General features: G+C 39.6%; 1 long non-coding RNA gene across 1 annotated transcript in view; it reads right to left on the bottom strand.

The window, feature by feature from the left end:
- LOC122978913 overlaps window positions 1-15,707 on the bottom strand; it is a 28,192-nt gene extending 12,485 nt beyond the window's left edge. The window contains exon 1 of the long non-coding RNA XR_006402771.1: window positions 14,051-15,707. This is a non-coding gene — a long non-coding RNA (uncharacterized LOC122978913). The remainder of the gene's footprint in view (window positions 1-14,050) is intronic.
- Between the last annotated feature and the right edge of the window lie 883 nt (window positions 15,708-16,590).

Here is a 16,590-nt window from a genome sequence, read left to right on the forward strand (position 1 = left end):
ATCAAACACTCGCACACACACACAATCACAAAGACGCACAAATAACACATGAACACTTTTACTGAGATGTAATTGCCTCTGGGCAGTTGATAAGAGTCATTTCAACTTACTATCCTTTTGTCTGACATCACACAAACATGATCTTTCTTCAGTGTATAATAGCTCTTTGTGAGTCAGTTTGTGTGTTTGTTTGTGATGTCCATGCGTCAACATTTGATTTTGCTTTAATTTATTTAAAGAGTGCAGGTGAAGGTCAAAGGTCCTTCAAGACACACCTCTAATTTGATTGTTGCAGAAATAAACATTGTCAGCAGCACAAATGTTGTTGACATAAAATACTGGTATCAGTAACGGACTAAAAACTTGTGGCAAATTAAAAGCACTGGTACCTTGGACTTTATTACAATTTAACATAATTTCAGATCAATAAAGTTTCAGTTCACTGTGGAGATCCAACAACCTTTCCTACATCTTTAAATTGGCTTAGTGTTCTGTTTTCTAAAATGGCTTAGTTCACAAATCCCATTTCATCAAGCACAAGAGAAATAATTAAGCATAATATTGTTTATATTTTAAGTATTGGACAAGTGGCTTAAAATGTTAAAACAGTTAAAAATGTTAGCAAACAGTTACCTACTCTGACATGGAGTAACATAAAGGCACCAGAAGTGCTTGTTGGATGGTTGAACAGCTTCAGCTTTAATCACTTCTGCCTTCTGACCTCGTTGGACATAAGGTCATGTGAACTAGCATTACTCAACCCTAAGCCTCCATTTGGAATCATGTTTTTGTCTACTTTACCCAATATTCACTCTTATTTTAGCTCTGTTTTGGTCTCCATCAACTCCTGAGGGAAATATCTGGTTCTTTAGCTGCTAAATGCTCCACTATGTCCACCAGCTACTTGTTAACTTTGTATGGTGCTGGGCAGGGAGTATACAAGAGATTTATCAAGGCCCTTCCACTCAAAATAGCTGCCTGTTGCTGAGAGCCGTGACAATGAATAAAAACAATAATGTTACTGTCCGTAAAACCAAACCAACGAGCTGCAGAACACCAAAGTGTTCTTTTGAACTGATGATGGCACTGCAGAGTTGGATGTTAATTTGATTTCTCATTATTCATAGTCATTTGATCCATTGTTAATATGAAAATACTGACTAGTGCAGGTTTAAAGTAATACATGATAAGTTATGGGAGCCAGCCTTTTGTTCACAATTAATTCACAATTAAATTCTTATGATGCACTTATCATGTACTACATGCAGAACAGCCTTACCAGTTTGTGGAAAGAAACTAAGTACATTTACTCAAGTACTACATTTACTTAAGTATTTCCATTTTATGCTACTTTATACTTCTACTCCACTTCATTTCAGAGGGAAATATTGTACTTTGTACTCGACTACATTTATTTGACAGCTTTATTACTTTCAAAATTAAGATTTTACACAATAGATAATATAACAAGCTTTGATGAAACCAGTGGTTTCCAACCTTTTTGGTTTCTGACATCTTACAAAAAGCAGTGTGTAGTCGGGGTCACATTTCAGATGTCTATGAGTTGTTAACAGCTCCATCGAATAGTGATTTATCCCTCTAAACTTAACACATGCTTTCATTTCAATAAATGTTCAAATGATCCAATATTTCACCAAAAATCAAAGATTAGAGAAAAAGTCCAAAAACTGAAAACAGATTTGTGTATCAGAACTTTGTTTTTTCTTCTTTCCTCTCTCATTAATCATCTCACAACCCCTCAGATTTATCTGGTGACCCTTTGCAGGGGCCCGACCCCTAGGTAACGAACCACTGGATTAAACTAGCTAACTGTATATAAAGTAGTTCAAACTAGCTCCACCTCCAGCAGCTACAACAGTAACATGCTGCTCTAACACTGATGCTTCAGTATTAATAATCTAATGATGTCATATATAATAATATAATAGTTAGAGGGATGGAATGAGTACTTTTACTTTATTACTTTAAGTACATTTTACTGCTAATACATATATACTTTTATTTAAGTAGGGTTCTACATGCAGGTCTTTTACTTGTGATGGAGTATTTTTTCATTGCTGTATTGGTACTTTTACTTGAGTAAATGATCTGAATACTTTTTCCACCACTACTTAAAGGTTTAACTTCCATACAGTTTGGACACATGATAAGGTTGCCAAAGTACATTTCAATTTTTATGTAGAAGTATTAACTCACACAATACAAGTGTCACCAAGAACTTTTGTGAAAGCAAGCAGAAATATATGCTTTAGTTCCAGTACAATTCTTCATTCACTTACAGTATGCTGCAATACCTTCATATGAAATTAAGCCTCAGCACCATCAGCAATGACTCAGACAAAATAACTGCATGCCACCACACAAACTCTGTCTGATTTGTAAATTTACTGAGGCAGTGATTGCTTTAAGTCACAATAGTGTTTCCCTATTCTAGTACAGGAAACAGCCAATGAAACCATTATGAATTAGAAATGCATATTTAAAATGTATGCCTCCAGCTTGTGTGAAAACTTCAATGAGTTGCACAAAGACTGAGCATCAAACAGCCCAGATTTACACATCAATCCAAATTTTTTTAAATTTATTTTTCAATGTTTACACTGTACACTGTTTAATATTTGATAGATGCTTTATGAACAGCAGTAATATCTAACAGCTGGGGTGTAGTTTTACAAATCTCCTTCATACTTACTATGCCGATTAAAATAAATAATTATAACTGTGACACTAACATTAAACTAACTGATTCTGTGGATCCTTGTTGGCTTTTTACAAGGAATAATTGACCCAAACTTAACTGATGTGTATCACATTGAGGCCTGGCCAGTGTACTGAAGGGAGCTCGACTAATGGGCTTTTAAGCTTAATGACCTGATCCAAGCATAACTGAATGTTTATAAACCTCTCATTTGTCAGTGGAATTTATTCAGGCAATCCTAATGGATGTCCTCTAAAGCTGTGCTAAATGAGGTGGTTGTTCTTTAAATCTGCTGGTTAAAGGTTATTTACATCTTTGGTTAAATGCAATGTAAGGGGGAATTAGTTTTATTGATTTCCTCTGTTGTTTTTCTCCAGTTAATAATAATAATAATAATGATAACAATAATAAACATTACTTATATAGCACTTTTTTAAAATAATGTTACAAAGTTCTGATTGTCTTTAGGTCCTGTTCACAACTGGCCTTAACATGCGTCTTGGGTGATCAGATCAGATCAGACAAGTGGACAGTTCTAAGTACATCCTTTCACGTCTGGCATTAACATGTATCTCCACATGTGTCTCGAGTGACCACTCGTGATCAGATCTCACTTCCCTGCTCTATATGCAAAGAAACACATACATGATTTCCATTTGCAAAGACCAAATGCATTGTTGTTTTTAACTGGCACACAAAAGGTCACACACACAGTCCAGGTTCATACAGTGAAATTGTTTGGAGTAAAGCAGCCGTCCTCCTGATAAATCACAAGCTCCTTTATGTTGAGCAGCATAGCAAAACTAAAAACTGTGGTTATCGGGACAGAGGAAACTATCCAGGGGAAACAGAATTAAATCTTTAGCTTCTGAAATATTTTTTAGACAGACATGTGAAAAACAAGTTATTTTCTGGTTTTGGTTGAATTTCTAATCCAATTGCCAATTTGAAAATGAAAATGGCTTGGGGTTAGGGTTAGGGGAACAGGAAAAATAAGAAAAATGGCAAGTGGATTTGGGCTTTTTTACTTCACATTTTAATTCACATGAAAAATTTGTTTATCCTGTTATCAATAAGTTGAACATAAGTTGAAATGGAAAAACAAATAATGCATTTGTTTATCCTGTTATCAAATAAGTTGAACACTCCATCCAAGTTGAACTTTGACTGGAGGGTACACGGACTGGGAGGCTGCAGTGCCCTTTCTGTGCCTGGTCTGCTGGGAAATAGAGGACGTCAGTTGAGTAGGCAGTTCTTCAATGTGGCCCAGGACACATTGTATACACACTATTCAAAGAATGTGGCCATATGTGGACCAGACCACTTCCGAATGTGGTCTGAGCAATTGTATCTCAATACGTCCTCAGTGCGTCTTGGGTGAATTCACATCTAGGCTATACTTAGAGCTGTCCACTTGTGATTGGATCACCCAAGACGCATGTTAATGCTAGGTGTAAACAGGGCTTCAGTCACCAACCGGGTGGTACTGTACATTATGCTTATGAACAACCTGACCCAAGGGCAGCATATAAATGGAGAACAGTAATGGCCCCAAGATTGACCCTTGAGGAACACCATGAGTGAACTGGGAACCCAAAGATGAGGAATTTCCAACAACAGAAAATGTTCTATCAGACAGATAGGAGCATAATAAGTTGAGGGCAGACCCTTTTAGACCAACCTAAGTTTCAAGTTGCTGTAGAAGGACAGCATGGTCTCCTGTATGAAAGGCCACACTCAGGTCTAGCAAGACCAGAATGGAGCTTCCACCTTTATTTGCAGCAAGGAGTAAGTCATTTGTCACCTAAGGCCATCTCAGTACTGCTTTAAAACCAAACTGATAGATATCAAAAATGCTGTTAACGTTCATATAAGCAATCAGTTGAGAGGCAATAACTTACTAGTTAAAAAAAGATATTTTTGAAATAGGTTGGTAATTGCTGAGGGTGAATGGGTCAAGATTAGGTTTCTTTAACATGGGTTACACAATTGCATGTTTAAAAGAAGAAGGAAAAATACCAGTGGCCAAGGAGCAATTAATAATTGATCAAATGCATGGACTGACAGTGGGATATATGTTTAGAGGGAATAATATCAAGCTGGGAAGACGATTTAATATGAGAGACAGTGGTTTCGAGGACTAAGAGGGAAATTGGCTGAAACTGGGTCAGCATTGCACAGTTTGAGGGGGGGATAGATAGGATACGCATGTCTGAAACAATTTGAGTCCTTATATTCTCCACCTTTTTAACAAAAAAAGTCTGAAATTCCTCCACTAATTCAGGGCTAAGTTCAGTATTAGGTGTGGAGGAACCGTTCAAAGCAGAGTCAATAACCTTAAATAAAACTTTGGAGTTATGGGAATTACTGGAAATCAAGCTGAAGAAATGGGCTGATCTTGCCTTTTTAACAGCCGTCTGATAGTTGACCATGTGACTTCTTAGGATGTCAAGGGAGACTTGTAACCTATTAGCCTTCCATATACGTTCATCTTTTCTGCATTCTTTCTTGAGGGCTCGAGTGTGCTCATTGAGCCATGGAGAAGGATTATGCTTTTTCTTTCACATTTTATGAGGAGCAATATGATCGAGGATAAAGAGGCAGATAGTGTTGAAAGAATTAGCCAGAGCATCCAGGCACTTTTGCTGCATAAATGACCTCGAGGTTAAGGTATTTGAGAAAACTTCACAGAATTTACTGGCAGAGTCAGCATTAAGAACATATGACAGGACAGTGGCAGAGGGCTTACCAGTGGGAAGAGACATTAAAAACGATGGCTTTATGATCTGAAAAATAAAAGTCAATGAGGTTCACATTTATGGAGACCACTGGTGAGGACCAAATCTAAATTATGGCCTTTAGAATGTGTGGCACCTTTAACAATTTGTAATAAATTAAAAGAGTCAATAAGATCCAGGAAATCATGGGAAAGAGGGTTAGTAGGACAACATACATGGATATTGAAGTCACCAAGGATGAGTACTCAATCATATTTGGGTATAAAGAGAGAGGAGCTCAGAAAATACATAGATAAAACCTTTTAGCTTTGGAGGTCTATATGAAAATATACAAAGCAGAGGAACTGGACCAGAAATTAAAAAACTTGAATAAAAAAGATTTTAAAGAACCAAAGGACAGAAAAGAGCACTTAAAACTATTTCTATGGATGACAACAGTTCCACCAGACCTGAAAACCAGCAGAGAATAAAATGGGAAAGTTCGTAGGGGTAGCCTCAATTAAGGGGACAGCATCATTAGGAGTGAACCAGGTCTCAGTAGCCATAAAGAGTTCAGACAATTAGCAGTTTTAAAATCATTGCAAATAAAGGACTTATTGGGAAGGGATCAGACATTTAACAGGCCACATTTTAGAGGGGCAGGTGACAGAACAGGGAATAGGAGAGGGGGCAAACAGTTAATATAGTGCAGTGATCTCTTATTATGACCACCCCTATACTGGCGAGTTGAGGCAGACAAATTGGATCTGGGGTTCCAGATAACAGGGATATGAGAATGTGGAGGCCAACAGGGGAGCTATCAGTGGGTGGAAAAGCGTGGTTTCTAGCCTGAGTATGATTCTTATTTATTATGATAGTGGACCGGTAGGGGGAGTCAGAGTAAGAGTAGTATAGTGCCTGTGCTAGTTGCAAAGTCATGTACTATGAGGAAAGAAGCTGGGCTAATGAGAGTGTTGTGAAGAATATTGGCAGACAGCAAGCAAGATCTCAGTCAATTTGGATGTAAACCTTCCCTTTGAAAAAGTGTGGCTCAGTCCCAGAACAAATTAAAATTGTCAAAACCAATGTTCTGCACCCTGCAGTGAAGCTGGAGCCAGGAATGAAGCTGAAGGAGTGTGGTGAAACACCCCACTCCACGGTCAAGTTCAGGGAGCTTAGAAAGTCTGCTGAAATCTTCTTTGAGCACTTCAGATTGCTGCCAGGGGGTATCATTAGTACCAATGTGTATGACTATCTTTTTAATATCTGAGTATTGTGTGAGCAGGTGAGGGATTTCGACCATTACTTCTGAAACCGTAGCAACCAGGAAGGAAAAAGTCTTTGCCAACTTAAGTTTGATACCTTTGATATCGGAGTCATCAATTATCAGCATCTTAAGTGGGGAGTGCTGTGCTCCCGATTTCGTGAAGGAGCTGCACCCCCGGAGCTGGACCATGGGCCATGATTGGGGTGCGATAGAGGCGGCACTGCACCAGCTTCCGGCTCAGGGCAGTGAAGAGCAGGTGGATAGCCCAAGAGCAACCTGGTGTCAGGTGTGGGGGCAACGGAGAGAAGCCCATCGCCGGCCCGCGGCACCGATGCACAGCTGGCATGGGCAACCTGGGTGCAAGGGACTGACAGGCCAATGGGGGGAAATCTTGTAGATCCAGGATGTTGAATTTATTTTTGAGCTGAATCTCCTGGGGTAGATGAAAGTGATAAGACTGCTTGCTACCGTGTTTACCCCGCCCACGACAGATCAGCCCCTAGCAGGCTCATGACGGGGGTAGACCTGGCAGGGGCTTTGGGTTTAGCTCCCTAAAGGATTCCAGGGATCTTCAGGCTGGCTAGGGGCAGCCTCCAGAGCTCCGGTGGTGACAGGACAGGACAGCAATATGTTAAGCCTGAGCAGCAGTGACGGTTGAGAACTCAAGGATGAGCTTGTCCATCTGTCTGAGCTCAGCCTCCAGACAAGTGATGTTGTCCTTCAACCTTGAGAGGGTAAGATGGCATGACTCACACACAGCCATCATGTTAGCAGTTAACGTCCCATTTACTCTCAGTCACTTGAATGGAGAGTAAAACCAGTCCAGAGTGTTATATATTTAAAAAGGTAACCACCAGGAATAAAAACAGCCTAGCCAAACCAGCGCTGGAAGACTGATCAGATACCAGAGTCAGACCAGCCAGTCAATATACACTCATAGTCAATATACAATAAAACAAGCAGAGTAAAAGTAGGTGCATATAATAATAATAAAACACATTCAAATCTTGGCGCATACACATGCCAAAGCATATAAAAGCCAGAAGTTGTACTAAAGCCGAAAGAGTCAGCTCTTATTTCTATCAACAAGAAGTTTCTCAGAGTAATGACGTTGTAGAGGCAGGTGAGGAAAGTGCAAGATAGGTAAAAGGGAGAGGGGATTATATAATACTGCTGTGAGTTGACAAACTTAAATCTACACAACTCCAGCTGAGCATGCTAGCAATCCTAACATCATTATAGTGGGTGTCACAGGGTCCTGGGGTCATAACTTGTACTCGGTGTCAGTCCACTCCCCAAGGACAATATAACCTTTAAATTCATCAAGACAATTAAAAAAACACCATGCTTTTGCACAGCAAAATGGATAAGAGAGATGTATGTTTTGGAGAATGTAGAAATCCAAAGAGAAGAACAGCCTTGTTTCTCCAAAGCTGTATGGTGAGAGACTTAACAAGATTGCATTGATTTTAAGCCACTCTCTGCAAGGTGCAGTCACGGCAATGAGCTACGAACAAGTTACTTTTTTCCCCCTTTTAATGGAATTTCGAAGGGTAAACAGGTAAATCAAAGGAAAAAAGGGTTGGTACGAAAAAAAGTCAGTTAAAAGGAAAAAAAACCTATCAAATAAATAAAGCTTTTGGGAAAAATAGCAAGCTTAATTGGCTGGATGATTCACTGTTGTTCTCAGTACTTTTGGAACCAGACATTTCACTTTTTGTTTCTCTCTGTTTCTGTCTGTCTTCCAAACAGCATATATATAAACAGTGCAACAGAAACATGGACAGGGAGTTACATAAGAAACTCCAGGACTCCAGACTGTAATGAGCTCTAAAGGACCTGGCTGTCCCTTCTCTGCTTCCATCTCTGCCTCTGTTTTAGCATTCCAGTCAATCAGTCGCTGTATGATTTTGCTCTCATTGCTTCACGCTAAGGGTCAGACAAAGAGGACATGACCAATTCACAATGCTGTGAATTTATTAGCTTCTGTTGCAGAAAAATGGATGGAAGCTGTAGATAATTTATTGTTTAAAAACCCATGTTGTGTCTTGAGTAGGTCATTCTGATAATGCACTAGATTTTATCAGTCTGGTCAACACCAGTATTGAGGATTGACGTTGCTGATACCCAGGGGTTAAAGTGGGCTGGAACGATCTGGAACAGTGTTCTGGCACCTTCGAAGTGGGAGTGATTTTAGCTCCACCTCTGGCCCTGCTGTTAGTATGAGGAGCATAAAGTGCCCTAAAATTGGGGTGAGTATTTCCCAGTTAGAAAGTACATTATTAACGTTAATGTGAGTGTGATAACTTCACTCTCAAAGATGGAGAAAGATGGAAAAAAGAGAGGACAGAAGATGACGATGACAGATTACATTCTAGGGTAAAAAGCTTGCATATTGTAATGTCATTCATTTTTTTAATCAGACAGTGGATATGTACATGAAGTGTTTTTGAAGTTATCTGGTTAATTCAAATGCAGCACAGCCCAGAGTAGCAGCAGCACAGCTCAGAGCAGCAGCACACACACAGAATTTGCCAGATTGTTGGAGAGTTTCTCACTAGGAATATCTCAAACAAGCATATCCATTTACTTTTGTCTTTAACAAGAAGTTAGGATAATCTGTATGCAAAAGTGCTACATCACTTTGTGTTTATAGAAAAGGATCACAAAGGCACCCTTTTTCTAGCAAATGGCTCAACTGCAGAATTTCTCCTTACAGTAAAACAAAAGCCAAACAAATAACATCACTGCAAAAAAAATAAATGAACACAAGTCTTCAGAGTCACAAATAGGCAGTTGCAATATTTGAAATGAGATCAGAAAAAGAGTTATCTTCAAGTTTACTTAAGGCACAAGAGGAGTTAACCTCCTCAACAAAATCTGTATTCAGAGCAGCTTATTATATTGCAAAATAGGCCCTTCATAGACCATCAAGAACTTCTTGACTTGCAGAAGTCAAATGGTCTCAATGTTGGCAGAGTACTGCACTCAAATGTCACATGTGCAGATATCATTTATTGAAAAACAAATGAGAGATGCATTAATGGCAAGCATAAAGTCTACAAGGTCAAAACTCACCATTCTCATTGATGAGAGCACTGCTTTGAGCAAGAAATCTTGCTTGGTTGTGTACCTGAGGTGCTCATTTAATAATTCTTAGCCAACTACTTTTTTAAGACTTGGTGGAATTTGGATCTACTAATGCAGTAGGCATTACTGAGGTTCCTTTGAACTGTTTATTAAGTGATGATGATGCCTTTTTAAATGAGTGTTTGGTTTAGTTTTGCTCTGATGTAGCTTTCTCTAGGAGAAAGGTTGGAGTCTTTCAAGTTTTAAGGACAAATTATATTGTCTGTACCACCAGTCCCCCAAAAATGTGAGAGAACTGAGCTCTGCAGAGATGGGTGGCCTCATCATGTAGAGTAGTGAACACTATTTGGACAATGAATGGTTTGGAATGGCTTTATTCTCATTTGTGCAAGGCTAATGAAGATAATGAAAGCAATTCAAATGACAGATGCATGTTTGAGGGAGTTGCTACAAAGCTGTCTTCAGGTGACTTCATAAAGAACACGAGTCTTTTGCTTAATGCTCTGGAGAAGCTTTTGTCTGAAAGTTTGCAAGGGACATAACATTATCTCATGTTGTAAAAATGATTAAGAGGCAAATCGATGTTTTTTCTGGCCAGACAACACAATCCTGGTCCACACTACAGACAGACTGCTGAAACTGTTGAACATGGAAGCTTCCATGGGGTAACAGTGCAAAATGACCCAAGGCAGAAATCAATCAACCCCCAGAAATTGTATGAAGCACTCACTGAAAGCATGCACAACAAATAAATGGTGACTGAGAATGAAACATCACTTTTTGACCAAATCAATGTTCTTTTGCCAAAAGCATGGCCATGACCTTTACCAATGTTTTATGGGGAGGAGGACATAAGACAGCTCTGTGACTTTTTGACATCAGCTTTTCTGGTGTCAGAGATACAAAGATTTCAAAAAGCATCCAGAAATTCCTATGACTGATGGGCTGCTGAAACTGCAACAAATAGTAAAATCACTTGCTGTTAGCAGTGCTGACTGTGAAAGAGGATTCTCTGAAATGAACTATATAATAACACCACTACAGACACATACTTCTGAAACAGTAATTAGACATTATGAGACACTAAAATACAGCATATGGGTGTGTTTATGTGGATATCTGTAATATGATGGTTGAAAGTGAAGTTGTAGTGAGGCACTAAAGTTCTTCAAAGCCTTAGTTTGTTCCTGTGCCTTTCCTCTGATGTTGACTGGGCAGTGTGCTCTATAGGTGCACTAATGATGAGGTTTTGAGGTCAAGTTTGGATTGCACCAACATATGAAGTGGGTAATGGTGGAGCTCTTGCTGGAATGGCAGTTATTAGTATAGAGAATAAAAAAAGAGGTGTTTATTTTTTCATATTTTGCTATCTGAAAGGTGTCATATACAATATGCAATTCTGTCATTATAGAGGACTCTGTGTTTGTTGCTCAGTGAGAATGTTTAGTTTGGGTATGTCTTGCATATGGACTGTTTTCCAGAGCACCTGCTGTAAACACCAAAATCTTTCCAAACCCTTTATAGACTACAAGGTGAGAATAAACACATGGCCTCATACTTTTTGCAGGCTTGACCCCCTATAATCACCAACAAACTGCTGATGCATGAGATCCCAACAAATGATTATCAGACTTGTTTGGTTTTGGGGCCGCATTTGTCAAAATGTCAATACATTACAAACATCTAGTCCCTTTTGTCACAGACACACTTGTATTGTACTTGTATTTATTTGAGGTGTATCTTCTAACTGAACTATCAGTATAAATAGAACAGTGTTACTGTATTGCTCTAATGTCTAACTTGTAATTAATTTGCTTCTGACTGAGCAACAGTACCTGTACTAGTAAAACAGTGTCTCATGCTACTGCATATAAAGATTACTGTCAAAAACATTCACCTCAATGAAACACAAGAAACTGAGCTATTTTTGTATAATTTATTTGACAAGAAAAGTGAGGCATCACAGACACTTCAGCTTAAAGAGCCACCTTGCCAATTTTCAAACTTATCTCTACCTATCCGAATTAGACATATGGTATGAAAAACAACAGTTGTTTTCAGTGTTCTCTCTGTCTCTGGGACGAAGCTGCAAAATGGGCTGTTCTTCTGGCTTCTTCTCACTGTCATTTGACATGTACAGTGACGTAGCTGGGGGTAAGGAAGAACTACTGGTGATATCTGTAGTGGCGCCTTCAAAGATGTTAAAATGTGGGTCTCCAGTCTATGTTACGCTAGCGATAGGGAAAAGCAGACACTAAAATGTCATACTACTAAATACTTTAAAAGATCAGTACATTTAGAGGAAAACTAGTTACATGATACAGAATATTGCACTGTTGAATCAGACACAACAGACTGGAGGAGAAACCGACCCCCGCAGTGACGTTACAGCCACAGCCTGACACACAAACTTCAGCTACTGTGTTTCTCCATGATTCCTAACACAAACACAAATAACTAGCTTTACAATATAATGTCGGAGCAGACATGCAGCGCTATTGTTACAACTTATGAGGCTGAATATAGTGCTGTGAAATCAGACAAGAGAGAGTATGGAGGAGGAAGAGGCCACCACGGGAGCTACGTTACAGCTGCAGCCTAAAAGAGAGGTGCTGCAGCCAGACAGATGGCTGCACCTTCGACGGGTGACAGGTGACTGGTGAGAATGGTCAGAGAGAACGGAGACAGACTGAAAACTCCACACTTCAACAAACTTTGCAGTGCTTTGGTAAACTTGATTTTATTTTCTGACAGAATATTATATTGGACCTTAACTCTAAAAACAGAACAGCAAACAAGGACTGTGTTAAGTTACCTGTAACTTTTGCGACTGCATCCAGCTTGAGTGGGAGTTAAAGTGGGATTTGGCAGGTGGGGGAACCCTAAGATCCAGTGTTGCAGTGCAGCAGGGAAAAATGAACAATATTTGCATATTCATAAATTTTGGATTTTTCAATGAGGGAGAAGAATGAGATGTAATTTTAAGGATTTTAACAAGGTAATTGGACTTTTTTGCAGGAAAAACCATATCAGTCAATCAATGAATGACAATATAGTAAAACACAATTGTAATAATTTAAAATGTTTTCATAGGAGTTGTTGACAAACACTGTCACACACTTAAAATGTCCTTATATCAGCCCACAATAGTGTGTTAGGAACCATTTATTAAAATTTACACTGCTTATTAAATACTAAATTGTGTCTCTGAGAAGTGCAGTCCATTTACCATTTATTTTGATGTGATGATGGTCCAAACTAGAAATTTGCTCAGAGTACAAAATGTTCCACGACATAGTAACACGGAACTGCATTATACTCTGCTGCTCATGCACAAAATGACTCACTCACCTCAAAATAACTCCCAATTTGATTTGTACTGTGTGTCCTGGGCAACTTGTTTTCATTGTGGACAGGCTATATGATCAGCTGACCTTCTTTTAAGAACCCATTTCCTTACATATTTTTCTGGATCCCACTGGTCCAAAGGAGGCAACCAAAGCAATGAACATATGTCCTGAGACTTTGTTGATATGCTGTTGTGTCAGTAGTGGCGTTATTATACAGTTAATTTCAGAAAATCCTCTTTCACAGTCAGCATTACTAACAGCAAGTGATTTTACTGCTTGTTGCAGTTTCAGCAACCCATCAGTCACGGGAATTTCTGGATGCTTTTTGAAATGTCTGTATGGTCAGAGAGCTGTCTTATGTCCTCCTCCCCATTAAACATTGATAAAGGTGATGGCCATGCTTTTGGCATAAGAACATTGAACAATCGCATCATCACACAAGCTGTGTGTGTACTTCAGCAGAATATGACAAAGGGCCAGGGTGCAATACACATGACAGCAGACAGCCACCCCCTCCTACCACACAAAACCAACAAAATTTCATATGAGCTAAGCCTACAAGACAAGACCTACCGACAGACACTACAGAACCACAGACAGTGAGCAGCCGCAGCTACACAATTGTCCGGACACAACGTGTGGCTGTGGCTGCTCACTGTCCGTGCTGTATCATGACAGTGCTGTCCATGGTTCTGAAATGTTTGGTATGCGTGCTGTCATGATACAGCATGCACACAGGATTACATGAAATTTTAATGACCACTGTGTTTGTGAATTTACAGATTGACTGGTAATTCTGCACAATGACCATTTTTCCAAATAAACCATAACATACACAAAACAGTGGCAGTGGCAGCCAGAATAAAATCAGTTGGCATGGCAGCCTATTATATTTTAAATAACTTACCCTTTGATGATTATTTGAAAATTAAGTCCATCCTACTGTCCTTCTGGATGAAGTAGTTGATGGTGGGGTCATGCATCTGATCCTTTGCTTTTAATTTCATCAGCAGTTCATTCTCGGTGGATATTAAGGCCAAGTCTGACAGTCACACCTGCCCAGTCATGTTCCTCGAGTAGGTTTTTCAGTGCAGAGAATGACCTCTCCCCAGAGGCAGTGGACACAGGGATTGTCAGTGTGAGGCATGTGACGGTGTACACTTGTGCTTTCTTTCAGTTCTTTTTTGAGGAGAAACTGATGGATGTCGGCTGGCCTCTTACCCGCAAAGTCATACATGTTTTACATGACAGTGAGTTCAGTGTAGAGACAGGGCTGGTCGAAATATGCACCATAGCTGTCCATCAAACTTGAAAAGACAGCATTGATAAAATGGTCACTGTAACACCCAAACTGCTGTGGGTCAAGAAGGGCCAGGAATGCCAGCTTTTTGTGGTTACTAAAGCGGTTAGCAATCTGGTATAGGGGGCTATCAATGTTTCCTTGAGCCCATGGACACGCAAAGCGCCAACCAAAGCCTGGGTTTCTTTGTAGACCCTGTCAAACTTCTCTTTCTCCTTTTCAATTGTTCTGTGAAGCTCATCCACTCTGGCCAGGCAGAACTGGATATCGAAACCTTTGTTTTCGAAAATTCCATAGACAACATCTGAGTATGAAAAGATGACATGGGAGGTTTTCACCTCAAAACAGAAACCGAAGCTGGCAAGGAGGGTGATGTATCCATCAGCGCAGTGGACAGCGTCATCATCAAACTCTGTGTGGTGGTCTACGATGTGCTCGAACACTAGGAGTGTTACATGGCTTTTATCTTATGGAAACAATTATAGACCTCCAATAAACACTGAGATTATTTACCTTTTTATTTTTTTAATATTAATACTATCATTAGTTCTTAACATGTTTTGTGTGTTGGTATTCCCCCACAATATCCAATTTCTTTATCATTATTATTATTATTTTTATTATTCTACCTCTCTCAATTCCCTGGTCTTCGTTGCCACTGTGCACACCAAATGAGAATTTAAGCACCAGTGGGTAGGAGCTACTTGTGGAAGCCTACACTGCCAAATATTATCCAGCAGCTTGGTGTACTTTGCTGAGTGGATGAAAAAGGCAGCCAAGTCGGAGAGGTGTGAAAAGAAGACCTTGCACTCTCTTATCTTGGAGGCTTCCTGTTCCGTGCCATGACAAGATTTAGAGTGTGGGCATAGCAGTGAACGAAGAGGGCCTGTGGAATGGTTTCCTTCACTTTCGTTTGCACCCCATTCAAACCATCATAGCACTGAGCAATCATTTTGTCAACACAGCCACAACCCCGCAAGAACTCCAGCAGCCGTGTAGCTATGGCCTCTGCTCATCTGCCCTCTGTCACATCTTCATACTTGAAAAAAATGCTCTTTCACCCCATCTTCAGTGACATAGCGAAGCACATATGACATCTGGGCCATGTTGCTAATGTCTGTTGTATCATCCAACATAACAGCCACAAAAGGTGCATTCCTCACCTCCTCCTTCACGCTATCTGTTATGATGCTAGCAATAATGCCCTCAAATAAGAATAGTAGCTTTCAGATTACTTGAAGTGTTTTGATGGCAATGGGCTGACCAGGATCCAGTCTCCACATCAAAAAGCAAACAATCCCAGCAGTAAAGCTTCTGCTCCTTGGTTGATCCTGTCATTCATGGGTATTGCATATAATTGCTGGAGTTGAAATGCCTTTCAAAAGCTTTGGTTTTCTGCACCAAATTAAGCTCTGTTGTGGGTCTTCCTCTTCCGATTAACACCAACTTTTTGTCAAAAGTGAACCTTGAAAACGGTGTCAATAATAAATCCGAAACGTTGTCATCCTCAGTGGTGGTAACATTACTTGTGGCTGCAAATAAACCAACAAGCTAGCTAGCTAGCTAGTTTATTAGCTTGTGTTTCGTGTCCGTCACAGCGGGCGGAACTTGTCATAAACTTAGCGATAACAAAGCCCACCCATTTAGAGGGAAAAAGTGATCAATTTTACTGTCATTTGAAATTAGTCTCTCAATGAATTACAATTACTCGGGCTTCTGTGAAATTTTAGCGGGACCACCAATCACAGACCTGCATAGCATTTTCTCCCAACAACTGTTGAGTCAGCAAAAATTCTGATAGGGTGACAAAGGTGCTTCTTTCATTTAATCCTTCAAAATTTGCTTGAGTTACTGTTTCCTCTTTGTCTGCAAAACAGGCATGAACAACTTCAATAATGAAATTGAACCCACCGACAGTGGCATACTGAAAAACAACAACAACAACAAATGCTCCGAAGATTTTTTTCTGCTACTGTTTGTTTTGACCAACTTACATTTACATACTCTTGTTTCTTGTTGTAACACACGTTCTTTTGCCTTCAACATGAACACTGTGACAAAATGTGGCTTTAATTATGTTGCAGTCTTGTTTGCAATTATATTGCTCTCATTTCTATGAGTGAAAACTTGCAAAGATGCAATGTATG

This window comes from Thunnus albacares, chromosome 3 (assembly GCF_914725855.1).
Source record: "Thunnus albacares chromosome 3, fThuAlb1.1, whole genome shotgun sequence".
Classification (NCBI taxonomy): Eukaryota; Metazoa; Chordata; class Actinopteri; order Scombriformes; family Scombridae; genus Thunnus; species Thunnus albacares.